Below are 17,950 nucleotides of genomic sequence, written 5' to 3'. Positions count from 1 at the left end.
TCACAATTATACATGCCGACACCACAACGTGCACATGCAAAATCATTGCAGGTTGATGTGAATGATCATGACACTGTGAATATCCTCCTGAGGCCATTTGCCAGCCTCAACGTGGAGTTGGCGGTGGATGTAGGGGATGGGGGAGAGGACACCACACACACACATGCACACACACAACCCACACACACGCAAGCACACACGCATGCACACACGCACACACAAGGATGCACACACGTACATACATGCACATGCACACACACACATGCACACGCATGGATGCACATGCACGCACACACACACACACGTGCACACACATGCGCACACGCCCACGCACACATGCACACATGCACACACATGCACACACACACATGCACGCACACGCACACACACAATGCGTGCACATGCATACACACACATATGCACATGTACACGTATGCACTGCACTGAGCATTTTCTTTCTTTTCCCCACCACCTCACCACTTCCTGCCACACTGGGCCTCTGAGCTGAAGAGCAGCAGTAGGAACTCCCTTCATCACCAAAGGTGAAAAAGAAAGACACGCCCTTTCCCTCCCTCTATCTCTCCATCCTCTCCAAGGATCAAATATTCTCAGCAGCTTTGGTATAATACTAAAACCTGGACACAACCCAGATGCTATCAAGAGTAGAATATGTGTATCAGTTTAGTATATCCATGCCTTGAGATACTACAGCACAATGGAAAAGAATTAGCTATTATACAAGCAACAGTGCATCTCACACACATAATGTTGAGAGAAAGACACCAGACTCAAAAGCGTCCTGCATGATTCAGGCTAGGTAAAGGTCAAACTTGTCTACGATGGCGGAAGTCAGAACAGCAGATGTCCCTGGAAGATACTATTGTCTCGGAAAAACAGAAGGAAAAAGCCTTCTGGGTGGTGGCAATGTTGTTCTACGTCTTGATCTGCATGGTGGCTACGTGGGTGTATTTGATTGATAAAAGTCCTAAGATTTGGGTGCTTTACTGAATATAAGTGATATGGTTTGTATATTTGTGCCAGCCCCAATCTCATGTTGAATTGTAATCCCCAGTATTGGAGGTAGGGCCTGGCAGGAGGTGACTGAGTCGGGGGCATGGATTTCTCATGAACGGCTTAGAACCATCCCCTTGCTGTTGCCGTTTTGATAGTGAGTGAGTTCTTGCAAGACTGAGCTGTTTAAAAGCATGTGGCACTTCCCCCTCCCTTTTGCTCCTGCTCTGGCCATGTGATGTGTCTCCTCCCGCTTTGCCTTCCTCCAGGACTGTGAGCTTTGTGAGGCTGCCCCCAGAAGCTGAGCAGATGCCAGCACCAGGCTTCCTATAAAGCCTGCAGAATTTGAGCCAGTTGAACCTCTTTTCTTCATAAATTACCCAGTCTCACGTATCTTTATAGCAACGCGCAAACAGCTTAACGCAATAAGTTTTACCTAAATACAAAAGAAAAGAATGTTAACATGCTAATTTAAAAGATATACAGAGTTCGATTCAGTGGGTCCTGCTGCATGGGGCCCAGGAATGTGAATTTTTAACACGTTCCTCCAAAGTGACATAATGCCGGTGGTCAGAAACCATGCTGTGAGTTCAACCTTAGTCCAATCTTGGGCAAGAGATAAGGCTGGTGCCACCAGCAGTATTGTCAACGTGTAAGACAAAACGATGTGAACCTCCAATTAGAGGATCCATTGATAAGAAGACTTGCAGGCCTTTCCAGGTGATAAATACAGCTCCATAAACACAGAGTTAATAGACGACCTTACTGCATATGAAGGGGCACCAATAGACCCAGATTACTGAATTCAGAGTCCCTAAGCTCTGGGCCTGTGCGTCACATCCCCTCCAACTCTCCCCTCCCCAAGCCAGCATTCATTTCCTCTCTGCCTATTAGAGGGGAGGGTCTGAGAATCTCCCCAGGGGCCTTGAAGTTGCTGGGAGCCTGAAGGGTGGAAGGTGGACAGTTATGACACATACATCCAAGTGGTCACAACGACTCCCTGCAGATGGGCCCTGAAAAGCACCTGCTCATCCACCTGAGGCTGTTCCCCACCTTGGGGTCCCACCACCCTATGGCCATGTTGAAGGCCACCCCCATGTCCTCCTCACTCCCTGTTCTGGAGCAAGGGGAAGTGCAGAGCTGAATTAGAGAAAACTCCCAGTGGCTGATGACCTGGGAACCCTCTTAAATCGTGGGACTTTCTTAACTAGTGCAGGTTTGAGCACAGTCAAACCAAGCAAAGGCGGAGCAGGGAAACGAAAGTCCAAGGACACATGTTTTGGCCAGTCCCGACTTGCTCTGTAGCTTGTAAACCTCTTATTTTTATAGTAGTTACACGAAGCACAGCAAAGTCTAAAATAAGTTCTGCAAAGTAGGGCAACTGTGTGAGTTTTTTCTCCCATCTCTCTAACCTTTGGAATCCTCTTATAACTCACTGTGTATGTGGCGAATCTCTCCTGAGGGCATGTGTCCCGTTCCAGTGAAGGGCATCTTGTTCAAGTGCCCCTCGACAAAGCTCTGCCTCGGAATGGGCCCGTCTTGCAGTGGCCTCTTTTCACCGTGGCATCTGCAGGATGATTATATCGCATGGGGCTCTCCGCCTGCTCAGTCTCTGGTCTCAAACTCAAGTCAGTGATTTCCCTTGAAATTGTTATTCTTGCTATTTCCTGAACCCTGGCAGCCACTTCTTTAGGGGGAATAAAGCCGGTAGGAGCAATAAATTTTTCAAAAAATAAAAACCGCCTTCGTCATCCAACTCAGTAAAAAGTTGAACTTCTTAACAGGCCCCTTCTCGGATCTGCCACTGGGACGGAACATCTGGCCAGAAAGAGGATGGGACAATATCTGTTTGGCCACAGCTTAAGACATGGAAGAAAGTTGCAATTACACATTTCCCCCTTTGGGGCCTTAAAACTGAATTTTCCCGACCCAACACGGCTAGTGAACCGAAGGCTGTTAGGCATTTTAGAATTAGCCGGCAGCGGTTACTGCCAATGAAACAGAATTTACATATCCAGTGTTGCCTCATCGCAAATTGCTCTAAAAAATTCCTTTCTGTCTCAGTCTGTTGTAAATGAGGGGGTTACGGGAACATGGTGGGAGTGACTGGGATGCCTTGCTGCCTAATTTTATTACTTTAATGTGCTTCAGTGCCTGGATGTGCCAGCAAAAATAAAGGCGAAGATATGCCATCTCCATTGCCCATTATTGAGCAATAATGGGAGAGGATGGCCTTGGTCATATTCATTAGCCAGACAAGATGATGGGATAAAGACATACATTCCGAGGGAATAACTGACACTGTCGCCATAATTGGGACATTTTATCACACACAGTTTTCTTTTCCCCCAGCGCTGATAATTCTCTCAGGCTAAGTGCACTCTGGGCTAAAATTTCTCAGCAGGATTCTCAGCTTACGAAGGAAATTTTTGTACATACACATTTCTGATCAAATCAAATTAAGCAGATTGAGAACGTAGAGTGTTTTTTGTTTCCAGCAAAGACTTAGGTGCTTGGATAACCCAGAATTGCATGTTTGCCTTTCTAATTCAACTTTGTTGAGTTCCTCAACAAAGGTAATTCTCAAAAGGTAATTCCCAAAAGAAAGAAATGGTGCCTCCAATGCCTCTGATGCCACATTCTGAGAAATTCTGTTGGCCTGGGATACCAGCCTCAGCATCTGAGAACCTGGGGACTCTGCTGGGTCCTGACCTTGTGAACCTCCCTGTCCCAGGGCTCCCCACCAAGGCCTGAGTTGTGCGGGTCCAAATGGCACCACAAGGTCACCAGTTCCTCCTCACCATATGCCCTCTCTAAATTACAGACTCCCCTGTTGGCTCCTTTCATACTTACTCCACCCAAATTTAAATAAAAGGCCTTTTTCTTAATTCCCTCTTTTTGTTCAGGCAAATGGCCTCTTACATGTACAGGGCGCCACCCACACAGCCACCTTCCACTAGAAGATCCCTGCCCCGCCGCTGCCTTCCAAGGACCAAACAAACGCCTGGTATCCTGGCATAGACCCGACGGGGCGATGACTCCCCAAGACATTCTTGGCTGCTTCTCGGCACCCCACACTCTCCTTCTCACCAGAGCAGGCCACCTCCTCTCACCTTCTTGATTCTACCATCTTTCTAGAAAATTCTGTGTGGGTTTACATGGTAAACACATTTCATCAAGTAAGCACTTTTCTGTACTCTGCCCAAATATAATGAAAAACAATTTGGAAGCAGTGGAGAGAAGATAAACAAAGAGGCCACAAAGCAGTAATATTTTAATTGGTTATTTTCTGATAACTGGTTTTCAACCAAGGAGGCAGGACAAGCATCCTGTGTGCAAGGAAGGATGCTGGTCCCTGCAGAAAACCGGGAGAAAGATGTGGTGTCTGGTGGAGGGATCTGGGAGCAAGCAGCTGATTTGGATCCATCGCAGGATGTGGAGAGTGAGTGACTGATAATGGGCTGCTCCGTTCCAGCATGTCAGGGGAACTTCAGGCTGAATAAAAACAGTAGGTGACCAGAGGAGGCCAGAGTCAGAGACAGAGTGAGGTGTGGGAGGCCAGAGAGTCGTCCTCAGAGGGGAACAAAGGGGCCAGAAGCTCTCTCTGTTGGCAGCTGAACCAAACTGACGAAAAGCCAGAGAGAAAGAGTTAAGGCAGATCAGATGGGAGGTGACTCCCTCCTCCCAGTCCCACCCACACACTTCCCTGAATCCCTTCCCGGTCCTTTGCTGGATGCCCAGTGGCCTCACACACTTTGAACACTGGCAGTCAAACATGTACTTCGTGGCCAAGCAGGAAGATCTTGGCCTTCAAGCCACACAGCCAGGCCTCCCCACCTCCCCTGCGCCTGTCCTGCCCATGGAGGCTGGGTGTCAGTCCCTGAAGCACAGGAAACTTCACTGCATGTACAACTGACGCTTGGGGGTTGACGTATGGGATTGATGAACACCCCTCGTGGAATGTGTGAGTTGTAAACTCAACCTAGGAGAGCCTGAGGGATATTACCATCGGCATCTGGCTTGTGGAATGGTGGGTGCTTGTGAAAGGGACACGCAGGAGCCCTGGCTGCTCGCCACGCCCCCAGCCTGCACCCCCACACCCCTGCATGGAGGCCTGACATTTGGATCAAGACAGGACCCAGAGATTGTCCCATTCCCTGCAGACGGTCTTGGGACATGGGCAGGATTCAGCCCTATTGGGTCTTCTATTGCTTCCATGAGGAAATAGGTGGAGGAGCTGGGGTCTCTCTGCCCCTTTCTCTGGGGGTGTCTGGAGTCAGCAGCCCCTCATCTTTCATCATCAGGGTGTTCCTAGTGCACAGGAAATGCTCACAAAATGACAGGGGCCTGAATCCAGTGGCTCCCATGCGCCTGGGGCCAGGTCCCCCATAGAAAGTGCCTCACAGCTCCTCCCTGCTCATTCTTTCCTGGGCCAAAGTCCATGCACTTTTTCCCTTCCAGAAGTTCACAAATTCTCACTACTAAGAGATCACCCACTGAGAGTCATATCTATGGGAGGAGGAGAAGGGGAGGTGGGAGAGAAAGTGAGAGGGCCTGAGTCACCCACAGCAAGTCCACCAGGCTGCCTTCTGTGCCCAGCTCCCAGTCTGATGGTTATCACTTAAAATGCAATATTTAAATTGAACTGAGACCTCTTGATTTTGAATAGCTCTGTAAATTAAAAAAAAAAAAAAATGAGACTCTCCATTTGCCTGATGAGTTGAAATTTCCCTTTTCAGGCAACATCAGGTTTCTCCAAGGCAACATGGTGGACGGGAGTGGGTGTTGGCGTTGGGGCCAGGGAGAGCCGTGTGAACCTCGGCCCCCCACTTACTAATTGTGTGGCTTCAGGTGATTCATTTGTTCTCCCTGAGCCTCAGTTTCTCCCTTTTTTAAAAAAAAAATAGGGATACATGCACCTACATCGTGCAAGATCTGTGTGTGATACACTGGAATACCTGGGCACCCAATAAAGGTAGCTATTATTGTCATTATCATCATCAACATCATCATCATTACTCTCCCAAACTTGAACACACCAGAGCAAACAATTATGGAGTGCAGGGTACCTTTTAACAAGCCTCAATTAGTGAGATTTTTATGCCAAATTGCACAGTCCTTAAAGAACCACTGATTTTTTTTTCTTCTAAAGTAACACATCCTATACCTACTCCAAGTGAAAATTAGGAACTTAAGTCCCTTTCTAAATTGCAAAGCAAACAGATCTTCAGCCAGGAGACAAAAAGGCAAAAATCCCTGGCCAGTATTCGTGTCTGGGAGCCAGACAAACCTCTTGTAAAAGGTCTAGAGAAGGGCACACCTGGACGGTTGAGCACACCTTGACCCGTGGCGGAGTGGGCAAGCTCCCAGAGAACTGCTTCCTTTTCCAGAAATGATACCACAGTCCTCTGTAGCGGTGAAAAGGCTCACACCACAGTCCTCTGTAGCGGTGAAAAGGCTCACACCACAGTCATCTGTAGCGGTTAAAAGGCTAAGGTTTTTTCCGACTTTTGGGGTGACAAAAGCCTGAGCAGTGGGTGGCTGACTTTTTTCTACCACCCCCTCAAAGAGAGGGAATTCCATGGAATGGGAGGAGAACACAGCCGCTCCCCATCACAACTTGAAGTTCAACACCATGGGAATGCAGAAGCACGTGAAGAAGGGTTATAAGGATACAGGAGTTCAAAAGAAATTATTTAGGCAGATAGTGAGGTAAGGACGTCCTCACTAATGTTTTCCTTTTAATAAAAAGCAGCCTCTAAATCATTCCTTTCTTTCTTTTTTTAATTTTTTTTTTTTTTTTTTTTTGGAGACATAGTCTCACTGTGTCGCCCAGGCTGGAGTGCAGTGGTGCAATCTCAGCTCACTGCAAGCTCCGCCTCCCGGGTTCACGCCATTCTCCTGCCTCAGCCTCCCGAGTAGCTGGGACCACAGGCGCCCATCACCACAGCTGGCTAATTTTCTGTATTTTTAGTAAAGACAGAGTTTCACTGTGTTAGCCAGGATGGTCTCAATCTCCTGACCTCGTGATCTGCCCTCCTCAGCCTCCCAAAGTGCTGGGATTACAGGTGTGAGCCACTGTGCCCGGCCTAAACCTCCATCCTTAACCTCACTTCACATGTGTCTGTGTCCTTGATTTCCTTGGCATGAGGCAAAGAACCTCAGGTATCACCCCAGATGAACGATGCCGCTTCAATAACAAGATGCAGGAGGAACATACTAGCCCATTCAGTTGCAGAACAGGAATTAAGGAAAATATCCTTCAAAAAGCAACAATTTCTAAGGTGACTTTAAAAACAGATAATAGGCCTGGTGTGGTGGCTCACACCTGTAATCCCAGCACTTTGGGGAGGCCGAGGTGGACAGATTGCTTGAGCTCAAGAGTTCAAGAGCAGCCTGGGTAACATGGTGAAACCCTGTCTCTACCAAAAACTAAAAAAAAAAAAAAAAAAAAAAAAGCCAGGTATGGTGGCATGTGCCTGTAGTCCCAGCTCCTTATGGAGCTGAGGTGGGAGAATCGCCTGAGCCCAGGAGGTCGAAGCTACAGTGAACCGAGATTTCCCCACTGCACTCCAGCCTGGGTGTCAGAGGGAGACCCTGTCTCAAAAACAAAACAAAACGTTGGCCGGACGCGGTGGCTCACGCTTGTAATCCCAGCACTTTGGGAGGCCGAGGCGGGTGGATCACAAGGTCAGGAGATCGAGACCACCACAGAGAAACCCTGTCTCTACTAAAAATACAAAAAATTAGCCGGGCGCAGTGGCGGGCACCTGTAGTCCCAGCTACTCAGGAGGCTGAGGCAGGAGAATGGCGTGAACCCGGGAGGCGGAGCTTGCAGTGAGCCGAGATTGTGCCCCTGCACTCCAGCCTGGGCGACAGAGGGAGACTCCGTCTCAAAAAAAAAAAACCAAAAAACCAAAAAAACAAACAAACAAAAAAACACGTCACCACTACCATTCATTGACTACCTACTCTGACGTCAGGTAAGGTTCTAAATCATTTATGGATGTCGTTGAATTTAATCCTCTCAAAATCGTGTAAGACATATCCTATTATTCCTCCCGTTTTATAAACAAGGAAACTGAACTTCAGAGATGCTAAATAAGCTGGCCAAAGATGCAGATAGATTTCAAAGAATAAAGTGCACTCTCTCCCTCTCCTCTCTCCATTCGGTGGCCCCAGTGTCTTTCCTGGTGCCCAAGATGGAAACTGGACTCTTCCCCACCCTCTACCTGACCATCAGTCTCTCGCCCAGCGCAGCGTTTCTGCTTTTGGAGCCGCTCTTGCTGGGTCTCAGAGCCTGGCGCCTGGGGGGTCTCTCTGGCTGGAATTCCTCACCCTCTGATCTTTCCCGTATCCTGGACAAGGTTAACCCTGATAAGATGCCATTTTCCTTAGGTCATTTTGCTGGAATGTTATTAAAATGCAAATTGGAATCACAGTGCTCCCAGGCAGTGTGACCACTGGCAAGTCACCTGACCTTCTAGTGTCTGTCTGTCTTTATGTACAATGAAAGTATGATAGTGCCTACCTCTTAGTGCCGGATAAGAATTAAATGAGATGGTACACATACAATGCCTAGAACAATGCCTGACCCAACACTTAGGAACCTTGGATAATCTGCTCTCCTTCCTTCCTTCCGTCCTGCCTTCCGTCTGTCTTTCTCTTCCTTCCTTCCTTCCTCTTTTCTTCCTTCCTCCCTTCTTTCTCTTTCCTTTCTTCCCTCCTTTCTTTCTCCCTTCCACCCCTTTCCTTTCCTTCCTTCCTTCCTTCCTCCCTCCCTCCCTTCTGTCTTTCTCTTTCCTTTCTTCTTTCCTTTCCTTTCTTCCTTCCATCCCTTTCCCTTCCCCTTCCTTCCTTCCTTCCTTCCTTCCTTCCTTCCTTCCTTCCTTCCTTCCTTCCTTCCTTCCTTCCTTCTTTCCTTCCTCCTTCATTCCTTTTGTCTCTTTCCTTCCTTCCTTCTGTCCCTCCTTCCTTCCTTCCTTTAGCACCCAATTGGTTACATTCCTTCAGAGCAGGACAGTGTCAGCCTCCCTACAGAACAAGTGCTAATGCCTCCTTGTGGTCTGGCCCATGTGAATTTTCTTCCCATTCCCCATGGAAGCACAGGGCCAGGACCACGAAAGGTACCCCATGAAAACTCACATCATGGAGCAAATGACCACCGTCCTCACAGGTCTATGAGACTCCTCATCACAGGCAGCTCCTACAGAGACAGCGAAACCCTGTCCTCACAGGTCTATGAGACTCCTCATCACAGGCAGCTCCTACAGAGACAGTGAAACCCTGTCCTCACGGGCCTGTGAGAGTCCTCATCATAGTGAGCTCTTACACAGACAGTGAAACCCTGTCCTCACGGGCCTGTGAGATTCCTCATCACGGTGAACTCCTACAGAGACAGTGAAACCCTGTCCTCACGGGCCTGTGAGATTCCTCATTACGGTGAACTCCTACAGAGACAGTGAAACCCTGTCTTCACAGGCTTGTGAGATTCCTCATCACAGGCAACTCCTATAAAGACAGAAAAACCCTGTCCTAACAGGCCTATGAGATTCCTTATCACAGGCAGCTCCTACAGAGATAGTAAAACCACTACTCCTGAAGGAGCGCCTCAGCAGGCCCCGCAGTTCTCCTGGCCTCAACTATCCCCAAATGTCTCCTCAGCCTGCCTGTCCGGGGCTCCTTTCCCCACCCACCCAAAATGACAATCACTGCGTGATGAACTCACCCTGGTTTGCCCAGGAGTGTCCTGATTTTAAAACTGAAAATCCCACCATCTCCCCCTAAGTCCTGGGCAAGCTGGGATTACTGTCTTCCCAGATAAAAGCCTTATTTTTAGATAGGGAAATACCACTGTTGATGTTTTCATCACCAAGAAGCAGGCCTTTGCTCCTCGCTAATGAAAACACCGGCATAGCTGCATCCATCAGAATTGATGGTTAACACTTTGAATGCTGAGAAGGTGGGACCCAAGATAGGGAAATACCAGCTGCTGGGAAGAGAAAGGAAGGGGAGGGGACCAGATGAACAGGGCTGAGGTCTGTCAGTGTTCAGGGAGGAGATGGGAATTTAAGACACGTTTAACAAACTCCCCAAGTCTATGGAGAACCAGCTAATACAGGGACTGCCTTTCCCCTCCTGGCTTTGGCCACCTTTGGAAAAGTCTGCTGCTCAGCTCAACTAGAGATGCAGTTAAAATCAGTGGTATAGCTCAGGTGGCAAACCTACCCCAGAATTGTGACGGACACTCCAGACCACAGGGCACCACCCAAATGGGCCAGACACCAGGCCCTCCTCATCTCTGAATCTCTAAATCACTCTCCACAAAGGCTGCAATTTCTCTTTGATCCCCTGTACTGTCCCTGGATTAAAGAGAAAAGCAGGACTCTCTGTCCAAGTCCAATCAGGAGACCCTGCAGGCATCCCCAACCCATCCACAGCTGGTAAGAAACAAGTGCCCCGTGTACCTGAATGGGTGCCGCATCCCAGGAATTTAGAGATCAAAAGATCAGTATCGATTCATATATGTCACCTTGGAACTTAGCCCCCAATTCTCATTCTAAAAGGGAGATACATAATTACATGCATTTCTCAAAATAATACACCTGAGGTCATAAGAAGATCGCAGATTCCAGTTCTGTCTTTTACAAACGTGATTATGAGCAAAACAATAATGGTCATGATGATAATGATAGCAACTAACACATATGGAGCATGTGCTCTGTACTACTCATGGTTCTGAGCACTGGTATCAGCTCAGATTTAATCCCAGCAACAACCCTATCAGATGTAGGTACTACTACTATATCCATTTAAGAAAACCAACACACAGAGAGGTAGAGAAACTTGTCCAAGGTCACAAAGCAGGGTTTGAACCCAGGCAGTCAGCTGGGATCCATTCTCTCATTCCCACCCTGGACAAATGGAGGGGACCCCAGGGCCAGCAGGGTCCTTCCTCAGAGTGATGGGAGTTGGCTTGTTTGTTTGCTTGTTTGTTTTACCCAGCTCTGCTCGCTCTGCTCCGTAAGGTTTGGAATCCATGGTGATAAGAGAACACATATCAGAAGCAGGTGGAAAGCGCAGAGTACGAACAGTGGTTAGGACAGAAAATGGGGCTGGGTTGAGGTTATAAAACATGCATGTCCTGTGTGCTTGGGGTGTTGGAGAGAAAACATTCGGCAGCCCTGGTGGACAACTTTGGTGGCCAGATAGGCCAGGGATCAGGGTGTCTCTAGTCATGCATACATATTCTGTCTTCTCTGTAGGAAACTTTTGCTACAACTCCAGACGACAATGGGTTTGATGTTGCATTCCCCCACATCAACACCTAGAGTGCAAAAGGTCCTTCTGCCTGATTAACGACAGGCCTCATGCTCCATTCTCATGCCCTTGGCCAACCTGGTGGGGCGGACATCCACCTGCAGAAACCAGGGAGTCCTGCAAAGCCTGCACCTGGGCAAACAATTCCGCCTTTTCTTCCAACAGGGCAGGCAGGTCCATGGATCTCCTTGGCAAATTTCATCGAATCTGCTTTAATCCAGGCCATCACAGCCCCAGGTAGCATATTCCATGTTGTTTAGCCAAAATAACTTGGGTCTGGAATTTTTTAAGGCAGGTAAAACCAATTTCTGCCTTGGCCATGAATAGCTTTCAATAAAAGCACCCAGAGAGCATAGCACACTAGGTAAGGCCACTTCCTAACTTTGGAAAGGGACTTTTCAGACTTGCTCTTCTCATTTCAGAGTCTGAAAAGACACTGGTTAGGGTCAACAGGGCAATCCCCAAAGCAGCCAAGGAAATAACCACAAACTGACTTTCCAAATAGGTCAACCCTTGACCACACTCTCTCTGGCCATGGCCTGGAATGACCATGACAGAATGTGAGAGAACAAGCTCTGGGGCATAGGAAGAATAATGGCCCCTCAAAGATGTCCATGTCCTAGTTCACAGCATCTGTGAATGCATTACCTTGCATGGCAAAAATGATTTTGCAAATGATATCAAGGTTATGGATTTTGAGATAAGGAGATTATCCTGGATTATTAGGTGAACCCAGTCTCATCACATGAGCCCTTGAAAGTGAGAACCTTTCCCAACTGTGGTCAGGAAAGGTTTGATTAGGGAAGAAGGGTTGGAGCAATGAAATATGGCTGGAGTAAAGATGGAGGATGGGGCCATGAGCCAAGACATACAGGCAGCCTCTAGAAGCTGGGGAGGTGAGGACCTAGATTATCTCCTAGAGCCTCCAGAAAGAAATGCAGCCCTACTAGTGCCTTGATTTTAGTTCAGTGAGACCCATGTCAAGTTTCTGATCAACTTAACTTGGAGTTATTCGAAGCCACCAAGCTTGTGGTAATTTGTTATGGCAATGATAGGAAACAAATACAGCTGGATTTCTGCATGGGAATCCTCAACTTTTCCCCAGGACAGTTCAGCAGGTCAACTACTAATCAACATGCAGAGGGAGGATACCCTGAAGCAGGTAGTACTTAGCCTATTTCAGAAACTTCCTGCATAGAGTCACTCTGCTCAGCTTCCAAAGACTTGCATGATGGCCATGGGTACCATGGAGAAAAAGTGAGAATCCCTGCACTGAACCTCTAACAACCAAGGTGTATTCGTCCATTCTCACATTACTACAAAGAACTACCAGAGATGGGGTAATTTATAAAGAAAAGATGTTTAATTGGCTCATGACTCTGCAGCTGTACAGGAAGCATGGCTGGGGAGGCCTCAGGAAACTTACAATCATGGCGGAAGGTGAAGGGGAAGCAGGCATGTCCTACATGGCTGGAGAAGGAGGAAGAGAGCAAATGCGGAGGTGCCACACAGTTTTAAACAACCGGATCTCAGCCTGGGCAACATGGTGAAACCTTGTCTCTACAAAAAAATACACACAAAAAATAGCTGGGCATGGTGGCATGCGCCTGTGGTCTCAGGTTCTTGGGAAGCTGAGACTGGAGGATTGCTTGAACCCAGGAGGTCAAGGCGGCAGTGAGCTGAGATCATACTGCTGCACTACTGCACTTCAGCCTGGGCAACAGACGAGACCCTGTCTCAAAAATGAAAAAAGATAAACAGAAAAAAAAACAAACAGATCCCAGCCAGGCATGGTGGCTCACACCTATAATCCCAACACTTTGGGAGGCTGAGGCAGGCAGATCACAAGGTCAGGAGATTGAGACTATCCTGTCTAACATGGTGAAATGCCGTCTCTACTAAAAATACAAAAAAAAAAAAAGAGAAAAATTAGCCGGGTGCCTATAGTCCCAGCTACTTGGGAGGCTGAGGCAGGAGAATGGCGTGAACCCAGGAGGTGGAGCTTGTAGTGAGCCTAGATCACGCCACTGCACTCCAGCTTGGGCGACACAGCAAGACTCCGTAAAAAAAAAAAAAAAAAAAAAAAAATCTCATGAGAACTCATTATGAAGAGAACAGCAAGGGGGAAGTTCTCCCCATGATCCAGTCACCTGTCATCAGGCCCCTCCTCCAGCACACTGGGAATCACAATTCACCATCAGATTTGGGCAGGGACACAGATCCAAACCCTGTCACAAGGCAAGACCCCAACTCGTCTATGTCTACTTGTGAACTACAGTAACTGTTTCGACCTGAACTGTGGGGAGGTCTGCTTGTTCCTTCACATCACCTTTGGGGCCACAGCTTCTAAGGGACAAGCTCCAAATGGAACTTTCTATTTGGATTCAGATGGTTATTTTTCGCCAATTTTTCAACTAGGCAAGAGTGATTTGAGGTCCCTCTAGCCAAAAATCTAACAGGGCACAGATCCGGCTCATCACCACAAGAAGATGAAGGGTCTACCCATGACATTTTGCCTTTTTAAATCTTGGTTCCTTACTATGGTTTTTAGAGCCTACCCTCAAACCTCAAGGTAGGGAAACAACTTCGGGAGGCCATTGGTGCCCCCTAGTGGTCAAAAGACGCACTCATTTATCATCTTCCCTTTTACTGTCCATCCCTAATTAGGTTTTGTGGGAAAATGTTACAAGTCAGTTTTTTAACCCCTCGGAGGGACTAACCATCTAGATTTCCCTGGGACTCAGTGATTCCCTGTTACACAGGATTTTCAGTTTTAAAACCAGGAAAGTCCTGGAAAAACTAGGACAAGCTGGTCTTTCTAACACCTGACAGACCTCCTAGACTTCACGGAAGAATTGCTGGAAGGCGGCAATGTCTTTTTGTCCAGGAACCTCAAACAGAATTAGGACCTGAACACTGTGCTTTTAAAAATGCATCTTGATTTGAGGTCAGCAGCTAGATGGTGCATACTTCGCCTTATGTTAGGAAAACAGCAATTTAAGATTGGTAAATTATTTTTTGACTGTCATTAAAGAACAAGGGGTGGCGCTGGGGAGGAAGTCCAGTGGTGGGAGAGTAGGGTCACCCCATACGCTGGCAGAGCAGACCAAGAAAAAGAAATTCTAATTATCTCTAGAAGCGTTCAGACTCAGCCTTCTCAATTGGTTCAGAATTCCCCAGCTCTTCTGCAAAGTTCTTTAGAAACGCGTAGCTCCCTGGAGGTGGGGGTCCGGGCAGGCACCTGCCTTCTCTTCATCTTTCCTTATAATGTTTGTAAGTTTTAAAGAGGCCAAAGGCTTAGCGCAATCTATTAACAAAGAAAAAAGTCCAGTCCTTCAAACACACTCAGGTCTGTTTCAATGACCAATATATGAAAGTTCTCTGCAGCTGGGAGCTGGGAATTGTATAGTCCTTTTTGTTTACACTGAAACTAGTGAGTAAATAGAAATATCTTAAGGGTTCTTAAGGGAATTATTATGAGATCAGGTTTAGAGCCAGTATGGATTTTAGAATCCTTCCTTTTAAAAGACGCCAGAAATCAGAGACTTTACAGTCAGGTAGATAGCAAGTGATCATCTATGTGTCATGATTTGCGAGATCTGGGAGAATACACCAGTCTAAAAATGCCCCCACCAGCCTTTCATGAAAGCCTGAATCACAGAGGATTGTCTAGAAAAAAGCCACAGTCTGTCAAAGTACATATGTGGTTGTCTGCCCTCAAGCCAAACTAAAAGGGGACACAAGCTCCAGTGACCTCTAACCTCCCCATGAGTTGACACTCTCTGTCCATTTCCTTACACACAAAGTAAAGGTGTTTGTTTTCATAACTTTTCTATACCTTCTCATTGGTGACACCTTCCCAGAGGTGGCTGAAGAAGTGGCACAGCTAGATGAGCCTCTTGTCTTAATAAATTACATTTTGTAAAGACATGCTTGTCAGATCTCTTTCTAAAAAGTTTGAGGCAGTTTTGAGAAACTGTCTTAATTACTACAGCTGCTCATTGTTGCCATAAGTATCCTAGTATTCAAATGTTAAAATTAAATTACCTGGAATACCGAAAAAATGGCAACCTAAGACACTAAGAAGATTTGGATTGCTAAATTGAAGTTATCAATAGATCTCATTGAAAAGTTTTGCTTCATTTTAAAGGGCAAATAGAACAAGAGCCACCTCAATCAATTACGTCATCAGTTTCTCCTGCAGTTGCCTTCCTTAATGGAACAATTTCAACAGAAAAAGCAAACAAATAAACGGCTCTCAGCACAAACAAAATTGCTTGTAAAGGAGCGAGGCAATTGCACGCTGTGCTGTAGGACCCAATGCCAGATCAACGGTAGAGTGGCATGGTACTTTTCCTTTAAATGCAAATTTAGTAAACCTTGCCCTATCTCCTCATGTTTAAGAAACCTAATCTGTATCAACCTGCTAGTTTTCCCCCTGACACTCCCTTTTTTTTTTTTTCCTGGCCACCATGATTTGAAGGAAAGCCTGTATTACTAAACCAAAACTACGGGTTTCACAAGCTTTACACTTAAGCCAGCCTGACATTTTGCATTGGTGAAAGGAGACAAAAGAATCAACCAGGAGTGCATAAAAATCATATTATGTATTAAATCGGAAAACTTGGCTTTAAGCTTCCAAAGCAGGAAAATCAGGGTCAGAATTAAAAAAACAAACAAACAAACAAAAAACTGTGATTTTCCTAAATGGAAAATCACAAAATTTTATTAGAACTGTTAATATGTTCAGAGGAGTGACTTCTCCCATTTTAAGTGTTAGATTTCAGTTTTGCATTTCCTTGTAGCCTCTGAATCTTTACAAGTTAAAGGTTCCTAGTTCACAAAAAATTTGTTTGCTAAACTTGAAAGTTCTTTGTCAGCAAGCAAAGACATACAATATCTCCCTGTAGAAGTTAGCAATTTAAAGAGAGAGCTTTAGGATACCTCAGACATTATGGAATTATCTGGAAACTTTACTTTCCCCCATTTTCCACTGTGAGCGACTACAACTATATTGTATGGCCTGGTTTGACCCACACAAGCGGAAGGCCATGGCCCAAGACCAAAGGGGATCAGCTGCTCTCCAAACAAGGAGAAACACCAGCCTGGCTGGCCAAGGCTAACACTCTGGGCTTTATTATAAGGAATTCTTTTCTGTGCCACATGTTTGTTTTATTTTTTGGGGGGTGGGGCATATATTATAACTCCCTTTCCACCCTCACCCTGGGGAAAAGAAAAGGAGGGGGCACCTATACTATTTCAGGATTCCCTAACCCTGACCCAGCCTGAAATCAGCTTCATGTAATTGTCCACAAACCAATTGAAGAGCAGATATTCAAAGTCTCCTGTTTTCAAAGCGGGCAGTTATGCTCAGGGACCAGGAAACCAATGTCCCTAACTGGCTGCAAATTACATGGTGAACACAGCAACCCAGTGTCAGGGTGATGAGTCACTTCATCTGCCACATGCAGACAAACCCACCTACACCACACAAAGGAGAGGCTGGGATTTTCCAAATAAGTTCATGTGTCACCCCAAAATCCCATCTAGGCAAGTCCAGTGACTTAAGATATTGCCATATTTCAGTCCTGTGTTAAGGGGTAAAGCAAAGTAAGGCTTTAGAAAACTGGAATTCGAAAAGGAGGCAATAAGATGTTGTTCTCTACAGAGAATAACTTGCAAATATTTTACAATAAGGTGCCAGCAGGCAATTAAACTGGAAAAGATATGTGCTCTGTATTTCGAGAAGAAAATGTCATGTGACGATAACCTGGCTGTGCTGTGGGGTGACAGCACTGGCCTACAGGCTGATCCTGCACACCTGGATATCCAGGCAGCGCTGTGCCCTCACCCCTCTGAGCTGTGAGCTGGACCAGAGAAAGACGCCCACTCACGCCACCCTCACCCATCAAGAGGTCTGTCCTTTGTCAGGGAATATACAAGGGTCTGGACATTCCTGCCGGAAGCTCCAAACAAGTTCCTGTGATCCAACTATGAGAAACAGACTCAGAAAATAAAGAGTCTTTTCTAAGAATAAAGAAGAAGAAACTTGTCTAGCCTCAAGACTAGAGAGCTAGAGTCAGAATGGCTCCTAAAAGCAAACAAGAATCTGTTCAGATAAGACGGTGTGGAGCAAGAAGCATAATTTCACGCTGTGTTGGGGTGAATCAAAGATGATAAAGCTTTCAAGGAAGTATCAGAGAGCCAACAAAGACATGGAGTTGTCCGAAAGCTTCTGCCAAACCTAAGAAAGTGGATTGAAAAGAAAAATCTTCAGCAGCCGCACTCCCCAGAGAAGGCCCCAGCCAGGCGTTGCACAACGTCTCAGGGTGCATTTGTAGTCCAGTCTGCACTGGGGAGTTTAGCGCCCCTGGAGCTATGTCAAGCAGTACCAATGGACACCAAATCCATCCAGCCCCAGATGGTTCTCAGGAAAAGAAGAAAAAGCTTCAAATCCCTTAACCCACCAAATGAGACACTTGTTAGAGCACCTTCCATATAAGAAAGTGAACTTGCAATGAGAATGAGCAGGACATAATAATAAACAATAATACCCCGAAAGGTAGTGAGATGCAAGGCAGGTGCTTTGAAACACAGACCGTGGAAGCCATCTCTGGTG

General features: G+C 46.6%; 1 protein-coding gene across 1 annotated transcript in view; it reads right to left on the bottom strand.

Annotated features, from left to right (window-relative positions):
• Positions 1–17,950, bottom strand: part of CLIC6 (chloride intracellular channel 6) — a 50,457-nt gene that overhangs the window by 11,378 nt on the left and 21,129 nt on the right. The window lies entirely within an intron of this gene.

This window comes from Papio anubis, chromosome 4 (genome assembly GCF_008728515.1).
Source record: "Papio anubis isolate 15944 chromosome 4, Panubis1.0, whole genome shotgun sequence".
Taxonomy (NCBI): domain Eukaryota; kingdom Metazoa; phylum Chordata; class Mammalia; order Primates; family Cercopithecidae; genus Papio; species Papio anubis.
This window is presented reverse-complemented; position numbering and strand designations above follow the sequence as displayed.